General features: G+C 42.5%; 2 long non-coding RNA genes across 3 annotated transcripts in view; one reads left to right on the top strand and one right to left on the bottom strand.

The window, feature by feature from the left end:
* The window catches only part of LOC144586871 (uncharacterized), a 173,983-nt gene extending 155,667 nt beyond the window's left edge, over window positions 1-18,316 (top strand). The window contains exon 2 of the long non-coding RNA XR_013541940.1: window positions 16,847-18,316. This is a non-coding gene — a long non-coding RNA (uncharacterized LOC144586871). The remainder of the gene's footprint in view (window positions 1-16,846) is intronic.
* LOC140704145 (uncharacterized) overlaps window positions 8,884-20,239 on the bottom strand; it is a 37,051-nt gene continuing 25,695 nt past the window's right edge. For both annotated transcript variants that reach the window (XR_012083271.2, XR_013541941.1), the window contains exon 3: window positions 8,884-9,223. This is a non-coding gene — a long non-coding RNA (uncharacterized LOC140704145). The remainder of the gene's footprint in view (window positions 9,224-20,239) is intronic.

The following is a 20,239-nucleotide window of genomic DNA, read 5'->3' as shown; positions in this document are numbered from 1 at the left end:
TCCCTGGAAAAGACCCTGATGCTGGGAAAGTGTGAAGGCAAGAGGAAAAGGGGACGACAGAGGATGAGATGGTTGAACAGTGTCATTACACCTACCAACATGAATTTGACCAAGCTCTGGGAGGCAGTGGAAGACAGGAGGGCCTGGCATGCTCTAGTCCATGGGGTCACAAAGAGTCGGACATAATTTAACGACTAAATAACATCAAGTATTACTAATAGTATGCAAACTAGCTCCATTACAATTTGTTATTTGGGTCAGCAAATACGCTCATTAAAAATGGCAATACAAAATTCTGGTGTATAACTCAAGAAAATTAACCAGATCATAGTTCATTCCTGATAAGAATAATAGTGCAAAAGAATCCAAACCCTTCTCATCATCTTCATGAGACACTAAATTGCTTATCTGGTTGTTGTACCAGCCTCTGTTTCTCTTTATTTTGTTCCTTCTTTCTTGGAAATAGGGATTCTATCCATACCTCCTTCTTACTCTACACACCTCTTACTTACCTCTCTCTTCTTTTCGCTTTTCCTTCCTTCCCACCTTCTGTCTATTTCTGACTCACATCCCTCATCTACCTCTTTTACATCCTCAAATCTGCTGGAGTTGGGATATGGGAAAATAGTATGTTAGACTGATTTCAGTGAGGCTTGAACTATTCACGATTATCTTAAATCCTACTGAGTTCCCAGACCCAACCTGGTGGAAATTCTCCAAATCATTCTCTTGGCTTACATTCCAAGTGAGCCTCACTAGCTGCTTGTTGTCTCAGCTCATGCTTATCTGGTGCAGATGAGATGCCAAACCACCAAGAAAAAGGACTGGCTGATGAATAATGAAGAGGGGCTGCTGGACTGGAATTCTACTTTGAAGGGGTGGGAGGATAGGCTGGCAGCAGGTGTGGGGAAGTTGGCTGAGCAGGCTTGCCTGTCGGGAGAAAACTAGAATTCCCCTACACTCCAGTCCCTAAAGGTGTTTCTTAAGTTATAGATCTGATTGTCTGTTGAGAACAGCCCCCAGGACCCTATTTGGTAACATTTCCTGGTGTCATGAGTGCAGCCGAAGATCTGGAACCTGAAAGGTTAACTGTGGCTGAGGAGAATGCTCTCGAGCCACACGGTGCTGTTGATGAAAGCCAGGTCAGTACAAAATAAGACTGCCCTCATCCATGATGTAATTCTGGATGAGGGTGTTGACCTGGCATGCATTACTGTCTGCTTGGGTACTCAGTCCAGCACCAGTGTCGCTCGGAGGGTCGGGGAGGGGGAGTTGCTATAGTCTATAGGAGTTCTATCTCCTTGACCAGGCTTCCTATCCCTTTGAGAGGAGGTCTTGAGGGCCTGTATTGTGTGTTGGGCCTGCGAGACAGATTAGGGATGCTGTTGGTGTACCGCCCACCCTGCTGCGTATCAACAGTCTCCCTACCTGAGCTGACAGAGGTAGTCTCGGACCTGGTGTTGAGGACTCCCAGGCTGTTGGTGCTGGGGGACCTCAACATCCATGCTGAGGTTGCCTTGACTGGGGTGGCTCAGGACTTCATGGCCGCCATGACAACCATGGGGCTGTCTCAATGTGTCATCAGCCCGACACATGAGAAGGGCCACACCTTGGACCTGGTTTTCACAACGGGACTGGAAGGTGGTGGTTTGGATGTGGAGGGGCTGGTCGTGACCCCATTGTCATGGTCCGACCACTTCCTGGTCAAGTTTAGTCTATTGGCTTCTTCTCCCCTCTGCAAGGGTGGGGGATCTATTAAGATGATCCGCCCCTGGAGACTAATGGATCCGGATGGTTTCCTGAATGTTCTGGGGGATTATCTGTCTGATATGGTCGGTGCTCCTGTCGAAGCTCAGGTCACCCTATGGAATAGGGAGATGGCCTGGGCGGTTGACACGATTGCGCCTAAGCGCCCTCTCCCTGCTCGCCGAGCCCAGACAGCTCCTTGGTATACTTCTGAACTGCGGGCAATGAAGCGAGAGGGGAGATGGCTGGCGCACAGGTGGAGGAAGTCCAACTGGGAGTCTGATCGAACACGACTTAGAGCCCATTATCAGGCCTATTTCGTGGCAATACGGCTGGCGAAACGGCAATATTTCTCCAGCCGTATTGCTTCCTCAGAATGTTGTCCAGTAGAGCTGTTTCGGGTGGTCCGGGATCTTCTTCAACCGGTAAATCCGGTGGAGGTCCTGGACTGCTCATCAGCTCGCTGTGATGAGTTTGCTATTCATTTTGAGGAAAATATTGCTCAGATTCGCAGTGGGCTGGACTCCACTGTTACTGCAAAATCGGAAGATGTGTCCAGTGTGCTGTCAAACTTTAATGGATGAGTTTCAATTGTTGAGACCTGAGGATGTGGACAGGGTGCTTGGATCTGTCCGTTCTACCACCACGCTGCTCGACCCTTGCCCATCTTGGCTAATTGGAAGATCTGCCAGGGGGTTTACACTTGGGTCCACGAGGTTGTGAACGCCTCTTTGAGAGAGGGAGTGGTCCCTACTGCCTTGAAAGAGGCAGTAATTCAACCACTCCTTAAAAAGCCTAACCTGGACCCAAGGCTGGTAGTTAACTACCAACTAGTGGTGAACCTCCCTTATTTGGGCAAAGTGTTGGAGGGGGTTGTGGCTGGGCAACTCCAGGCACTGCTGGATAAAACGGATTTTCTGGATCCATTTCAATCAGGCTTCAGGCCGGGTTTTGGTACAGAGACTGCCTTGGTCGCCCTGTACGATGACCTTTGCCGGGAGAGAGACAGGGGGAGTGTGACCCTGTTGATACTCCTGGACCTCTCAGCGGCTTTCGACACCATTGACCATGGTGTCCTTCTGGATAGGCTGGCTGGGTTGGGAGTTGGGGGCACTGTTTTACAGTGGTTCTGCTCCTTCATAGCTGACCCTGTCCAGAGGGTGGTGCTGGGGGACAGTTGCTCTGCCCCATGGCATTTATGTCATGGGGTTCCTCAGGGATCAATACTGTCCCCCATGCTGTTTAACATCTACATGAAACCGCTGGGAGAGATCATCAGGAGGTTTGGGCTGAGGAGTCAGCAATATGCTGATGACACTCAGCTCTACCTCTTGTTTTCCACCAATTCAGGTGAGGCGGTTTCTGTGCTGAACTCCTGTCTGGACCTGATAATGGACTGGATGAGGGTTAATAAATTGAAACTCAATCCAGACAAGAAGGAAGTGCTGTTAGTGGGTGTTTCACCGGACAGGTTGGAGGGCCATTTCCCTGCCCTGAATGGGGTTACACTCCCCCTAAGGGACAGGGTCCGCAGCCTGGGGGTGCTCCTGGACCCCAGTCTAATCTTAGAAGCCCAGGTGGACTCGGTGGCCAGGGGTGCCTTCCTTCAGCTGAGGAAATTATACCAGCTACGGCCCTACCTGGACGAGTGGAATCTCATGACAGTTACACACACACTGGTAACATCTTGTATAGATTATTGCAGTACGCTCTACTTGGGGCTGCCTTTGAAGACAGTCCGGTGACTGTAACTGGTCGAGAATCGAGTTGTGTGGCTGGTGAGTGGTGGGGCCGCTAGAGAGCACATCAAGCCAATTCTGTTTAATTTACATTGGTTACCAGTTGCTGCCCGGGCCCAATTCAAAGTGCTTGTTTTGACATATAAAGCCCTAAACGGCTTGGGCCCTGGATACTTGAAGGACCGCCTCCTTCCATATGAGCCTACCTGGCCGTTAAGATCTAGCCAGGGGGCCCTTTTGAAACAGCCATCCCTCAAGGAGGCTTGTAGACAAAGATGGCTTGTAGACAAAGAGCCTTCTCGGCAGCTACCCCAGACTATGGAATGCCCTCCCGACTGAAATTTGTCTGGCACCGACACTGATGATATTTCTGCGCCAGGTCAAAACCTTCCTGTTCCAGAATGCTTTTAATTGAAATAACATCAGCTGTGGCTTGTAGACAAAGAGCCTCCTCGGCAGCTGCCCCCAGACTATGGAATGCCCTCCCGACTGAAATTTGTCTGGTGCCGACACTGATGATATTTCTGCGCCAGGTCAAAACCTTCCTGTTCCAGAAGGCTTTTAATTGAAATAACATCAGCTGTGGGTCTTGATGACGGCAATTTTAATTGTATTTTAATTGTATTTTAATTGTATTTTAATCATTTTATATTTTATTGTATTGAATTTTAATTGTTGTAAGCTGCCCAGAGACCAGAGTGTGGGTGGCATATAAATAAATAAATAAACACAAACACCTGAATCACCTTCAGATTCTCCTCCCCCAGTAGACAGGCTGAGGGCCAGGCTTTGGGAAGACTTATGACCAAAAGGTCAGAGGATCGCTTGAAGGCTGCCCGCAGAAACATCCAATCAACTAGCCCTGAGTACTGACAGGATGAAAAGGCTTCCAGCAGTTCAAGGCGCTGTTTTACTATATAAACAGCACTCAGCTGGCTGAAAATCTGTGGAAGCAACAAGTCAGACTTCTGGCTTGTATCCACGCAGCTGACAACCTTGAAACATGTTCTCTGGACTCTTGGCCCTGGACTACATTGTGTGTTTTGGCTTTGGACTCTGACCCTGGACTACCTTGTGTGAGTTGGCTTTGGTATTTGGATATCAGCTCTGCATTCCCTGAATTCCTGACTTTGGACTGGCTTATTGGACTCTGCTGTTGTAATGCCTGGGAATGTGACACCTGGGTCATTTGATGGACACTGGGTGAAAGAAATGCCAAGTGAAAGACAGGAAACAAAAAAAAGATACAAAATTGTTATTTACTTTTCTTTCATTTAAATGAACAGCTCCCAGCCTTTGGTCCCCAGAAATCCTGGCTACCACAGCTAGTACTGCAAGCTTCTGGATGTTTTAGTCCAAGAACATCTGGGAACCCAAGGTTGAAAACCACTGTTTTAAATGAAGCATTTGTGTTCAAGATGATCCTTTTTGGAAACAACAAAACCATGCAAGTGTGGAGGGTTTCATTCATTTCCAAATGAAAGTCCCTTATGTATTATTTACTAATTCCTGCAGGCTGAACTTTCCCCATGTTAGCAGAGTAAGCAGCGGGAGGCACCAGCCAAGTTAACTTGTGAATTTAGACCCTAAAAATCAAATAGCTGGAAACGCACACTTTCCTCTTTGAAAAGATATCACATCCACTCTTAGTATTCTAAGAAAGTAAGAAAGCTAGTGCTCATTAGGGAGATATGTTGAGGTAGGAAAAATGATAGAAATCCTAATTGTAGCCAACTGTGGTGTAGACACAAGGAGTCTTCCCTTAACTCTCGGAAAGAAAGGCAAGATGCCTCTTCCCCCCCCCCCTCTCTGAGGAAGGGTCAACACAGAAATGTAAGAAGGAAGGAAGTGACATGTTCCTTCATACAGTCTTGTATGAAGGAAGGTCAACTTAGGTCAAAGCAGATGAAGCGCAACCTAGGAAACCCAAGGAGCTGTTTTAGTCTCTGTCCTCATCTCTCCATGCCTTCACTGTAAGCTGTATTATACCCAGTCAGATTCAACAGTTCACCCCAGCTTAGTATGACTCAGATTCAACAGGTGGGATTCCTCAATGTGGCATCATTTAGCCATGGCTGAGTAAATGAGTAGGCATGAGTGTGTGTTCTTCTTGCTTGATCATAGCCTGAATGTGAATTTAAATGGGATGGTTCAGAATACTGGTATCCTCTGAGTGCACTTGATTTGAATTGTTTTTAGGGTGTGTGCACGTGCAATCTAATCCAGTTTGTATCCAAATGTTTGCTGTATAGAACAGGACCTACACACCCCAAATTGGTTTGGAGGTGGCCTTAATTTGTTTGTGGGTTCTCACAGGCATTTCTATACTTTTAGATTGAGGAGGGGGGAGGAGATGCAAAGGGGGAAAACAAAAAGCGAAGACCATATTGCGCAGTGCCATCAATATCAGTAATGTGTTGGAGTTTCACTGGGTAGGTAAAGTTCCTTTCAGCTTCCTTCTTTCCTTCCTTTCCTTTCCCAAGAGTTATGCAGTTTAATCCTTGCCCTTCTCCACCCCTTCCATGAATCTCCTCAGCAACAGCCATTTAACAGTTAAGGAACACAGATAACAATGGGAGTGGTGGCAGCTTGGAGATAGTCTCTCTGACCTATTAAGTCAAAAATCACTAAACAGAATCAGTTATCCAAACTGCATTCTCTCAAAGACTCGATCTTAAGCAGCCAACAGGAAGAAAATTCTAGAGCATGGCCTGTTCAGTAAGTGATGCAGCACTCTCTTTTTGTCTCATCTGGATGAAAATGGCTGCTCATTTCAATGGATGAGAATGTATAGAATCCGGTGAGCTTGGCCTCATCCCTTCCCAGTGGTTCAGCTTTTGGAGTATCCAGAGAGGTTTTGGCTTTCACTGCACATGAGCATTTCTTGCTTGAGAAATCACTGGAACAAACTTTAGAGACAATTCAATACAAGGACAAGTGGGAGCTTCCTGTAGCTGATCTGGAAATGCATAAATATCATTGCCCCTAGCCAGTGCATATCCTTTGTTTTTATTTAGTTGTATTTATTCACATTTCAAGCCTTTCCTCTAAAATTGGACAATTTCTTATTCCAATGAATTTGGAATTCCCAAACTCAGACAGAAGCAGAAAACTGAAATAAATGACACCACAAGAAGTCTTCTTACTGCATGATATAGAACAAGATACTGAAAGAGACTGGTCAAATATATTAAATGCAGAAGCTAGTCCAGCACTTAATTATGCTGGAAAACATATTGCCTTTTATAATTAAGTGAATAAAATTAGCAGTCATATAACCTGTGCAAATATTTATGTAAGATATTCAAAGCAGAAGATACAACAGTGTTGTGCCTTCTACTCCGAGGCATGGACAGATCCACTGTGGTGTTGCTTTGCCACACCAGTAAGCAATGACTCCTTGCTCCATCTCATAGTGACTCTGGCGTCACTTTGTTTCAGTCTGTTTTTATACTTTTCCCAAAAATGATGCATATGGCTATTGGATATGCACCCTGCATATAGTAACGTGAGCTAAGTGGGGGAAGAAATATTATGATCAGGATGAACAACAGTGATTATGGAGAACCCTATAGATAGAATTTATGAACAGTATCAGTTGTTCTGCCGTTCTTGTGTATTTTGCTGTATAAAAAGACTAGTATCAAAAACCCATCTGAAAAAAATTAGAAGTAGGTCAACTCATCTGTACAGGATAATTCTATCCACCGCGATCTCTTTCTGTTTGGTGCCTGATTTAGTAAAAAGGCAACTGGGCTTTTGAAGCAGAGCGATAAAAAACATGCTTGTTTCCTGAAGGTTTGCCCCCTGCTTTTTTCTCTGCGAATGCTTGTGTCCCAATTATATGAAAAACTCTCATTGTGCTTCCCTTTCATTTCCTTTCAGTCTAGTTAGCTTTCCTGACTTCCTATCCAGTGAACCACAGAAGGTTGTTGAAAAGCTTCCAAAAAGGTAGACGTGCTATACACAGATGGATTAGAGCCCTGTGCTTTTTGGATTTTCACACTGCAGATAGTCACTTTAGTTAGATTCTCCAAAAGTGCTTCTAAATCAGAATGTGCAACAAGCATAATCTTGTGTACATGTGGTCTAAAATAAATCCCACTGCAGCCCTCTACAAGCATTTGCTCCAGTATATACAGTAGGACCCCCTCATCTGTGGGATCAGTATCAGCTGATTAATTTATCCACTGCCTGAAAATACTAAATTAAAAAAAAATGTATTTATACATATTTGCAGGATGTATTTACTAGAACTGGCCACTAGTGGAAGCCATGGACCATGTATAGTGTTAAATATTTCTGTGTTTTTCAGTATCCTTGGTGGTGGGTGGGCTTGGAACCAATGCCCCATAGATACCACAGCCCTACTGTACTAAATATGCTATGGGGAGGGGTGTTGTCCAGTAGCTTTGCTCCACCTTCAAAATCCCTCAAATTCTCTTGATAACACTTCCACCGAATGTGTAGTTTTTCCAGGGATGCAACACAAGGCCTGAAGAAAAGACAGCTTTCCAAACATTTTGAGTTCTCATGAGTCCATCTTCAAATATCTTAAGCTGGAGTTCCTCACAATTTATGAATGCTTGATTCAAGCCTACTTACGTTTCAAATATATCTTTAACACCTGTAATTGCAGCTCATTTGCTTCTTTGTGACATTTCAAAATACAATCTGAAGTGATGATTTTCAGATTGTGTTCCGATGAACCCTGAGGTTCATGTGAGCTTATAGCAGTGACAATTCTCAACACAATACTGCTGTGTTGAGAATAAGTGGTGTGGAGTGGAGATAAAGTCAGAAGACATATTCAAATCCCAATTTGACCATGGAAAATTAGCAAAGCCACTCCTTAAATATCTTGCATTCCTCCAAAGCCCTTCTAGGATCACTGGAAGTTGGAACTGACTGAATAGGGCTTAGAAAAGCAAAATCTTTGAAGTGGTAGCAAATTGTTAGTTAACTTGATATTCTGTTAATTTTATTTTATACTGTTAAAGATGGAGGGAGGGTTTACGTCACTGAATATGCTCTAAGGCTTCCCATGTGCAGAGCAAATAATTGTATCACTATCAATTTGGTTGGCTCTAGATTTTGACGGCCCCATTATGAGGCTTGTCATGACAAGGGAAAAACCATATTGTTTCTTTCTTGGAATGACGTAGGCCTCAGGTATGGAATCTGGAGGCAGGTGTCATAGCCAAACAACATCCCAGGCTCTACCATGCTTACAAAACAATCCAACATGTTCTGTGATTCTTCTGTGGTCAGAAGACTAGGTTTCCAAATGTTTCAATAAGTCTTTGGTTCACCCCTAGAACAAATAATGTTAAGATCCTTTATTTGATTTTGGAGCTTAGATAAATAAAATGAAATCACATCAAGGAAAAGGTGAGTGCCATAATAGGCTGAAAATGAGTTTTCCATGGATAATTGTCCAAATACACTAGAGAACACTGTAACAAAAGACTAAAAGAAGAATACTGTAGGCATATTCTACAGCTGTAGCAATGGACGTTATTTCAAATTAATTTGATTAAACAGACTATGTCATTTTAGTGTTTTAATAATTTATTTATAAATCACACAAGCTGATGAAATGTTTGCAGTGCCATTAATAAGAGTAAAATGTAATTTCTTTTGTAGGTTGAATGAATTGTGAGATACCTACCAAATACTTTTCCTCCTTCCAAGGTAAAAGTTTTACATTTCATTATTTCCTGTCTTTCTTCACCCTTCTAAAAAAAAGGATGAGGGAGAAGGAGGAGAAACAAGAGAAAAAAAAGAAAGGGAAGAAGGGAAGAAAGAACAGTTAATGCCCATGGCCATAATCAGTTTTTGAGTGTGCCACTTTCTCCAAAGATTTATTGTGCTCAAAACAGCTAACAAACTAGACAGTTTAAATTAAATGGCCATAAAGTATGATGCATTATGCCATGACATCCAGCTCAAAAATTACAGTTCATTTATAGCAAAAATCTAAAAACATCAAGTGATTTAAAAAATTAAATCAATAAATTTATTTATTAAATTATCTGATTGATAAAGTGGTTTAAAGGAAGAGGCCCTCAAGGTCATATTGCAAATATGCTACTGTGCACCAAAGAATTTCAGATAAAGTCTATAGGTTGTAGCAGAGGCTTCGACTCATGAGAAGCAATGTGTTGTTCTGGAAGAAATGGTTGTGTCTCAGCACTTGATTGTCCTGATGTCCTGTGGACAAGAAGCTACAATTAAGACAAGATATGGAGAGACAGGATGCCTTCCTATAGGCAAAGATGTCAGATGAAGGTGCATTTTAGTCATGTTACATGTTCAATAAGTACATAGAATGTATCATATGGGAAACTGGAGTAGATTCAAATGAAGGAGGAGTGAAAATTGGTAGAAAAAACATAAGTAATTAAGATATGTAGATGACACCATTTTACTGGCAGAAAGCAGCAGTGGCTTGAAACAACTTTTAGTGAAAATGAAAGAAGAAAGTGTGAAAGCAAGACTTCAAGTGCACATGAAAAAGACAAAGGTCATGACTCTGAAAGAACTTTAATGTCAACAATGAAGAAATTGGAATTGTTAAAGATCGTGTGTCAAAGTGGAGACTGCAGCCAAGAAATCAGAAGAAGACTGGAACTCAGAAGGGCAGCAATGAAGGAATTAGGAATTAGAAAAGATCATCAAGAGTAAGGATGTGTCACTGGAGACCAAGGCCAAACTCATTCACAATATAGTATTCCCAGTTACTATGTGTAACGGGCAGCCATGACCTCACCTGTCCGTCACAGCTGGGCAGTGAATCATCAGCCAATGATGTGACGGATGGTGGAACTGAAGAGGAGGAGCTGGTATAAAAAGGGGGGTGAACAGTGTGTGAGGGAGATAGAGATTGGAGATTGAGATGAGAGTTAACAGTGATTGTTAGTAAGAGCGAGAGAGAAAGCCTGTCAGTGAGGGAAAGTCTGTGAGAGTTAGTGTCTTATAAACAGTGATTGACAACTTGATTCTTATACCTGTGATTTACCCCTTTTATTTTTGTACAAAACAAAAAACGTTTTAGTTGTTTGAAAGAAACACTTGTCCTTTTGATTTTAAGGATAGGTTGGTGGCAGCAAGTTTTTGATAGAGAAGTAGTGAGCACTCTTTGAGGCCTGGATGGGTAGAGGCTGGAGAGTGGCTGCTACAATAAAATTGGTGTCCAGCGTGTGGGATACGTGTAATCCAGTGAAGCCTTGGTCTGGAAAAGGTGCCCAGAGCAGGGGTCTTTAGTCAGGGACATCTGAGTGGAAGCGAGGGTAACTTCCTAGGACTTATCTCACAGGGGAGAAAGTCTAGTAGGAGGGCGCTGAAGCTTCAGAGTGGGGTGGCTAAGATAGGGACTGGCTCTGTGGTGAACATTTTTCTGTGGAGAGTTGCACAAAGCAAAAGCTGTGGCAGATTGGCTGGCTTATCCTGAGTTTAGAGAAAACTCGGAGGGGACAAAGCAGAGCCAAGGGCAGTGAGGCTGAGGGGACTCAAAACAGCTGAACCTGGGACAAGGGGAAGCTGTGTGTTTAAGGTTTTGTGGCCTAACGCAGAAAGAAAAATTCTGTTTTGGCGGTAGGCCTAGCTGGAGTCAGAGGCCTGGTAACTGTAGCTAGCTTGCCAGTGGATGTGTGCTGGGAGCTAAATTGCAACATAGACACCCACTGACAGTAAAAAAGTGGACTTTTAAGTTGGAACAGAAGCCTGAGGAAAGGAAAAGGGGAAAGAAAGCTGAGCAGCTGGGTCAGACAATGAAAATGGGGATCCTGAGGAAAGATTTACCTTAGCTCAGGAGGGAGAGTCCCCAAGAGAAGACCCATCAGAATTCAGAAGGTTGGAATTGGCCCAAGCACACGAATACAGGTTGAAATGGAGCTAGAAATGAAGGCCAAAGCTGAGGAAAGGGCCTTACAAATGGAGGAAAGACTGAGACAGAGGGAAATAGATGCCGAGTTGGAAAAACAGAGAATGGCTCTTGAAATCAGAAGGCTAGAATTGGAAAATCAAAACAATAATAACAACAGAGCCAACTCTGAGGAGAGTCAGTTGTCTAAGGCAGACCTGAAGAAATTCCCAATTTTTAGGAAGGGAGATGATCCAGAATCATTCCTTGTGATGTATGAAAGAGCGTGTGAAGATTTCCAAGTGAGGGAATCTGAAAAGATGATTATATTGAGATCCCAAATTAGTGGAGGCCTCGCTGAGATATACGCAGAGATGCCAATTGAATTAATCAAAGATTACACTGAATTCAAAAAGTTAGTGTTTGCCAGGTATGCATAAATGCAGAACATCTGAGGCAAAAATTCAGATCACTAACTAAGAAACCTGATGAATCCTACTCACAATTGGGGGCAAACTTGTCCAGATGTTTGGAAAAATGGCTGTTACAAGAGGGGGTTCAGACAATTCAGGATCTGAAGGATGTTGTGGGATTGGAACAGTTTTATTCTCTCTTACATGGTGAACTAAAAGATTTGGTCAAGGACAAGAAACCCAAGAATTTGAAAGAAGCAGGAGAGGTTGCTGATTTTATTTCCCAGATACGAAAAACCAGCTTTTCTGGGGGGCAAAGTATGAGGAAAACTTGGGAGGACTCTAATAAATATCCTAGAGGACAATTTAGAGACCAGCAGAGGGTTGGCGGCCATTTTGTGGGAAAGACCTCAGAATAGAGCCAAGCCAGAGGGCAAAATTTGGAGGGAAAAGTAGGAAAAGGTGCTGGAAATGATCAATGGAATGTTAGAATTTGCTTCAAATGCAATGAAAAAGGTCACATTGCGTCCCAGTGTGGTAAAAGCAGAGAAAATAGAGAATTTTTACCACAGAAAGTAAATTTAAGCAAGCCTAAAGCTGTTTACTGTGTCCATCAGGAACAAGTTAACACACTAGGGGAGGAGTCAGTAGCCATGGCAACACCAGCAGAGCTATCTACTCCAGACGATAATATTGAATCTAGTATTCCTTTGGCAGAGATCAGGCATTGCTTTTTGATTAGAACGGATCACAAATTATTTAAAATGGCTGGGGACAATATTTGTATTTTAGATAACAAATACATGGCTCTGAAAGATTCCTGCTCACAGGTGACCCTATGTCATCCAGATATTGTACCACAGAAATACATATTACCAGAAGAACACATGGCCGTGAAAGGAATAGGGCAAGAATCTGTTATCTTGCCTGTGGCTGAATTACCAATTCGATATCAAGAATGGCAGGGAAATTGGTGTGTAGGAATTTCCTCACAGTTGCCATCGGCTGTTTTGATTGGTACAGACCTCTCTGAGCATGTTAAGAGAGTTCTGGTTATAACACGTTCACAACATGAGCAAACAGAGACAGCTGAGGAAAAGAGTGACAGTCAGGGGAAAGGAATGACTGACAATAGAGACACAGCTGAGATATTTACACCTGATATGCCACAACACAATACTTTTTCCCAAGAACAACAAGCAGATCCCACATTAAAAAGCTGCTTTGAGAAAGTGTCTGGAATACAGTTAACCCCTGAAACCCCTGAAAGATTCCACATTGAGCAGGGATTACTGTACAGAGAAACACTGGTAAACCCCATAAAAGGGGGAGAAGATACTCAAAAACAGTTGGTAATTCCTGTAAAATACCGCCAGAAGATATTAGAAAGAGGACATTCTGACATATTTGCTGCTCACCTAGGAATCAATAAAACCAAACAAAGAATAACGCAGAATTTCTATTGGCCAGAGATAGGAAAGCAGATTAAAAGTTTCTGCCAGAGTTGCAATATTTGCCAGAGACAGGGTAATAACCGGGATAAAACAAAGGCAAAGCTGTGCCCAAAAGGGGAAACAGATTTATCCTAACTATTGTGGACCATGCCACACGATACCCAGAGGCTATTCCTCTGAGTAATATTGAGACTCATGCAGTGGCTGAGTTATATGAGTCGAATGGGCTTTGCTTCAGAGATAGTGACTGAGCACTTTGAGGCCTGGATGGGTAGAGGCTTGAGAGTGGCTGCTACACTATGTACAGGTGAGAAAGCTGTACATAGTAACTGGGAATTACTATGTACAGTAATTCCCAGTTATTATGTAAAGAAAGGTGAAAAGAAAAAAATTGATCTGTTTGAAATATGGTGATGTATGACAGCTTTGCCAACACCCTGAACTGTCAGAAAGTCAAACAAGTGGGTCCTTGGTCGAATCAAGCCTGAACTGTCGCTGGAAGGAAACATGACAAAACTGATGCTGTCATATTTGGGGCCCATCATGAGAAGGCAAAATTCACTGAAAAAAAACAATGATTCTGGGAAATGTTGAAGGCAGCAGGGAAAGATGAAGACCAAACATGATCTCAAAGAAGACACAGACTTGACAAGACATTTTGGATATCACTCTTTCATAGGGTTGCCATGGGATGGAGGCACCTTGATAGCATGTAATAACACTAATAAAGGTATTATCCTTGTTTTGGGATTTTGTATAATCCTGGCCCATCTCCCTTGAATGGGATTTAGAGACACTGTTTTATGGCAGCTCCAGTCCTTCTTGGAGGAGAAAACTCAAGAAGTGGTGCTAGGAGACTCCTGTTAGACACTCTGGTGTCTGGCCTGCAGAGTCCCTCAGGGTTCTGTTCTGTTTCCTACATTATTTAACATCTACATGAAACCACTGGGAGAGGATGGAGTTACACTCCCCCTGGAAACATGGGTGTGTAGCTTGGGGTTCCTCCTGGATTCATCTCTGAGTCGGGATGCCCAGTTTCAGTGGTGGCCAGGAGTCCCTTTGCACAATTAAAACTACTGCTACCTTTTCTGGAGAGGTCTGATTTGGCCACGGTGACACAAGCCTTAGTTCCATCCTGGCTGGATTACTGTAGTGCACTCTATGTGGGGCTACCTAGGGAAAGTGTCAGAAAACTTCAGTGAGTCCAAAATGCAGTATCCAGATCATTAACTGGGGCTGGAATAAAGCAGAGGGCATTGGTGCATCCACTGGTGCCAAAAGTAGAAATGAGAGACAGAGTCTCGAGAAGCAGAAAAATATTGACAATGCAGACTTTATTCTTATCTAAAAGGTTCAGGCTCAGCACATTTTGGTGGCAGCCTTCTTCAGGAACTAAGCATAAAATAAAATTATATATTAATTTAGAAACAGCTGCCCAGGGACTGTTACAGCTCTTTTTTTTTCCTTATTTATACAATTAACAGAATGAAATATTAATGAATATGCACATAACAAGATCAATAAACTCCTAGTATAGATTAATACCAGCATATAAGATATATACCAAGCTTTTAGAACTTTAACATCTCATTTAGTCTATAACAGCTCCAACAATGAGTCAAAGTGCAAATGCTGAAGGGATGGTATATATTTATTTTCAGCTGGCAGACAAGGACAGTTAGATAATTGACGAGGTAGGTTAAATTCTGTGAAGTGGCTTACAAGAGCATTACCCAGTCTTCTATTTCTTAAATCACTCAGATGTTCTCCTATCCTTGTCTTATGAGGTCCAGAGGTTTTCCCTATATACAATTTACTTTAAGGGCAACTTATGGAGCTCCCTTAGTACGGGTATTGCAGCTGGTAGATTTCCTCAGTATGCCTACCTTGGCATTCTGTGGCTTTTAAAATTCTGTCATATGACAATATGCACAATATCCACAGGGATGATGTCCTGTGGGAGGGGAAGAACCAGGTAGAATGCTCTGGAGAAGACCTTTCTCTGCAGGCAAGCTTTCCCTGAGCGGCTGCCTGAGTGGGGTTTTAAATGGGTTGTCACACCTTATTTCTTATGTGTTTTGGTGTTACTTATATTTTTGATGACAGAGGATGAGATGGTTGGACAGTGTCATCAAAGTTACCAGCATGAATTTGACCCAACTCTGGGAGGCAGTGGAAAATAGGAGGGTCTGGCGTGCTCTGGTCCATGGGGTCATGAAGAGTCGGACACAACTTAACGACTAAACAACAACAATGTTTTTTTGTTTTGTTTTTAATGTTATTTGATCATTTTTGTATTTGTATCATCACATTATTGTTAGTTTAAAATACTGTCTTTTAATGATGTCAGCCACTCTGGGTCTTTTTAAAGGAAAAATGTGAGGATGAATGAATGAGTGAATGAATGAATGAATGAATCAATGAATCAATGAATCAATGAATCAATGAATGAATGAATGAATAACATAGTTTTATTCTTCCTCATTTGACTGTGGAAACTACCCAAAATAGCTGCTCAGGGCACAATCTGCAAGAACTGGAGGAGAGAACACGAAGGGAGTCAGTCTTCCTCTAACCATTAGGTAACACTCTTAATTTGGCTCCAATTGACTTTTTTGCCTGCAATACGGATTAAATATAATCTCTAACTCTTCTGGTACAGAATTGCTATGTTTCCATATGTCTGTACCCTTATCCCAGTGGTTCCCAGCATGGGGTAGCCCAAGTGTTCTTGGACTGCAACTCCCAGAAGCCTTCACCACTAGCTGTGCTGACCAAGGTTTTGGGGAGTTGCAGTCCATGTTTGGGAACCACTGCCCTAGTCAAACAGGAGCTACAGATTTTGAAGCAAGGCAAGGGAGAATGCAAAGAGAGGATGGCAGAGCTTTTCCAATACAAATGGGGAAAAGAATTTAGGTGAGCAGCTGCATTGCCTGAGGTGAAACCTGATATCTCATGCTGATTCTACATCTTGAGGTATTGCTTTAATTCAGATCCTGACATTGCAACATCTGGTCAGTGAAGGCATTTTTCTCCCCTCCCCCACCATCTATTCAATCTATGAAATGCCTGACCGAAAGAAGGTCTTGCTGGTCCTGAAAGTTCATCTCTTGTTGCTGTTTTATATATATCTTAGTGTTGTTATAAAGATAACAGTATTTTTCATGCCCATTATAAAAACAATATACTTGCATAGTAAGCAGTCCTTTGAATAGTTCCCATTAGGACATCTTACAATATGATATGAACTAGATTTGGTGGACAGAGTGCCTGAAAAACTTTGGATAGAGGCTCGTAACATTGCACAGGAGGCAGCAACAAAAACCATCCCAAAGAAAAGGAAATGCAAGAAAGCAAAGTGGCTGTCCAACGAGGCCTTACAAATAGCAGAAAAGAGAAGGGAAACAAAATGCAGGGGAGATAGGGAAAGTTACAGAAAATTGAATGCAGACTTCCAAAGAATAGCAAGGAGAGACAAGAGGGCCTTCTTAAATGAACAATGCAAAGAAATAGAGGAAAATAACAGAAAAGGAAAAACCAGAGATCTGTTCAGGAAAATTGGAGATATTAGAGGAAAATTTTGTGCAAAGATGGACATGATAAAAGACAAAAATGGAAGGGACCTCACAGAAGCAGAAGACATCAAGAAGAGGTGGCAAGAATACACAGAGGAATTATATCAGAAAGTTTTGGATATCCCGGACAACCCAGACAATATAGTTGCTGACCTAGAGCCAGACATCCTGGAGAGTGAGGTCAAGTGGGCCTTAGAAAGCCTGGCTAACAACAAGGCCAGTGGAGGTGATGGCATTCCAGTTGAACTATTTAAAATCTTAAAGGATGATGCTGTTAAGGTGCTACATTCAATATGCCAACAAGTTTGGAAAACTCAACAGTGGCCAGAGGACTGGAAAAGATCAGTCTACATCCCAATACCAAAGAAGGGCAGTGCCAAAGAATGCTCCAACTACCGGACAATTGCACTCATCTCACATGCCAGCAAGGTTATTCTCAAAATCATACAAGGTAGGCTTCAGCAGTATGTGGACCAAGAACTCCCAGAAGTACAAGCGGGATTCCGAAGGGGCAGAGGAACTCGAGACCAAATTGCCAACATGCGCTGGATTATGGAGAAAGCCAGAGAGTTCCAGAAAAACATCTACTTCTGCTTCATTGACTATGCAAAAGCCTTTGACTGTGTGGACCACAGCAAACTATGGCAAGTCCTAAAAGAAATGGGTGTGCCTGACCACCTTATCCATCTCCTGAGAAACCTATATGTGGGACAGGAAGCAACAGTTAGAACTGGATATGGAACAACGGATTGGTTCAAAATTGGGAAAGGAGTACGACAAGGCTGTATATTGTCACCCTGCTTATTTAACTTATATGCAGAATACATCATGCAGAAGGCTGGACTGGAGGAATCCCAAACTGGAATTAAGATTGCAGGAAGAAATATCAACAACCTCCGATATGCAGATGATACCACTCTGATGGCGGAAAGTGAGGAGGAACTAAAGAACCTTGTAATGAGGGTGAAAGAGGAGAATGCAAAAAACGGTCTGAAACTCAACATCAAAAAAACTAAGATCATGGCCACTGGTCCCATCACCTCCTGGGAAATAGAAGGGGAAGATATGGAGGCAGTGACAGATTTTACTTTCTTGGGCTCCATGATCACTGCAGATGGAGACAGCAGCCCCGAAATTAAAAGACGCCTGCTTCTTGGGAGGAAAGCAATGACAAACCTTGACAGCATCTTAAAAAGCAGAGACATCACCTTGCCAACAAAAGTCCGAATAGTCAAAGCTATGGTTTTTCCTGTAGTGTTGTATGGAAGTGAGAGCTGGACCATAAAGAAAGCTGACCGCCGAAGAATTGATGCCTTTGAATTGTGGTGCTGGAGGAGACTCTTGAGAGTTCCCTGGACTGCAAAGAGAACAAACCTATCAATTCTAAAGGAAATCAACCCCGAGTGCTCATTGGAAGGACAGATCCTGAAGCTGAGGCTCCAGTACTTTGGCCATCTCATGAGAAGAGAAGACTCCTTGGAAAAGACTTTGATGTTGGGAAAGTGTGAAGGCAAGAGGAGAAGGGGACGACCGAGGATGAGATGGTTGGACAGTGTCATCGAAGCAACCAACATGAATTTGACACAACTGCGGGAGGCGGTGGAAGATAGGAGGGCCTGGCGTGCTCTGGTCCACGGGGTCACGAAGAGTCGGACACGACTAAATGACTGAACAAACAAACAAACAAACAATATGATATATTATTTTACAGTCAAGGTGAATTGAACAGGAAACTCTGTGCTGCAAGGTCAGAAGACCTGCAGTCGTAAGATCGAATCCACGCAACGGAGTGAGCCCCCGTCACTTGTCCCAGCTCCCGCCAACCTAGCAGTTCAAAAGCATGCAAAATGCAAAAATGCGAGTAGATAAATGGGTACCACCTCAGTGGGAAGGTAAACGGTGTTCCGTGTCTAGTCACGCTGGCCCCATGACCACGGAGGGTTGTCTGTGGACAAACGCCAGCTCTATGTGTTGGAAACGGAGATGAGCACCGCTGCCTAGAGTCAGACACGACTGCACAAAATTGTCAAGGGAAATCTTTACCTTTTTTTTAACCTTTCCCCCCATTTTCAGTCCTAACTAGAGTAGAGATTGATTTTAGTTAACATTTCCTGGGAGTTGGTGTGCATTTAGTATTAGTAAAATACTAATACTTTGAACAATAGTAATAATGATACCCACATACCTTACCAGGGATCATACTAGACTAGGAGTGTCTCTCATGATCTACCCCCTCTCCCTAAGCCACAGTGAGGCGTGATACAGTTCTCTAATGCCTCTGTATATGTTTTATACCCTGAAAGAGCAAATCAAGCCCCCAGAAGCAGCTGAACCCAGGAGGGAGTGAAAGGTCATTAAAATTCTGCCGCCTCCTGACGTTTCTGGAGGGCATTGTGTAATATTTCTGGGACTGAATTTTTTGTGGGGAATTAGAAGTTCAGAGTATGGATACGCCCTGTGAAGGTTCTGGAGAGGGCAAAAATAGCCTTTCAGAACTTATCTGTCACAAAAGTAGTTAATAGATTAATAGAATTTTTTTTTAACTTCTGCCTCTTCTTTTTGCCAGAGATACTCATCTGAGTGGTGAAAGCCATTTATTTGTATAGCATGTGATTGCCCCCACTTTTCATGTGTGCTTATTTTATTATTAGTTATTGGAACACAAATACTGGCTTAATTTGCAAGTCTGATTGCTAAGGAGTATACTTTGAGGCAATCCCATTATGGGAGAAAAAACTTATTGTTTTCTTTGACTGACCCCAGAAACCCATCAGGACCATTTTCTTATGAGTGGAGTGGAAATAATGTTTGGGGTGGGGCACTGAAGGATATCATGTTTTAGAGAGTTCTCTTCTTTCACTTTCTTTAAAAAAGGCTTTCTTGCCTTTATAAGGATGATAAACATATTGGCCAGGGTGTTAATATCCTGCTTGGGAAACATCATCAGTGTAATAAAAAATGAAAACCTGACTTGGCCATATTTGCCCATACACTTGTGCTCTGAACTTTGATATGACATTTAGAAGCTGGCCATACATTGTCTTGTGCTGTTTAATTTTCTTGTGCTGTACAAAAGAAAATTAAAAATGAACATGAAATAAGTTGTTTTCAATGCTCACTCAGAAAAACCTTTTATAGCCTTGCCGTATATGCATCTAAAATAGTTTTTCATGATTATAAAATTACATATTAATAAAACAATATGAGATGCATTTATAACAAAACATTTACATTACACAGTAGGGACAAGTTCTTTGTATTCACATCCACACATTTAATGAAGTATTAACATTCATAAAAAAATATATCCAAGAAGCTTAGAAAAGAAATATACCTATTTCTCTCAATTTCTTTAATAACTTTCATAAAAATGCTTAAAATAAATGTTTCAGTAATTTTTTCAGTTTCTTCCTTTCCCCATTCTTTACTTATATCTATAATTGCAATT

This window comes from Pogona vitticeps, chromosome 2 (assembly GCF_051106095.1).
Source record: "Pogona vitticeps strain Pit_001003342236 chromosome 2, PviZW2.1, whole genome shotgun sequence".
Classification (NCBI taxonomy): domain Eukaryota; kingdom Metazoa; phylum Chordata; class Lepidosauria; order Squamata; family Agamidae; genus Pogona; species Pogona vitticeps.
The sequence above is the reverse complement of the archived record's forward strand: the minus strand, read 5'-3'. Positions and strand labels throughout refer to the sequence as shown.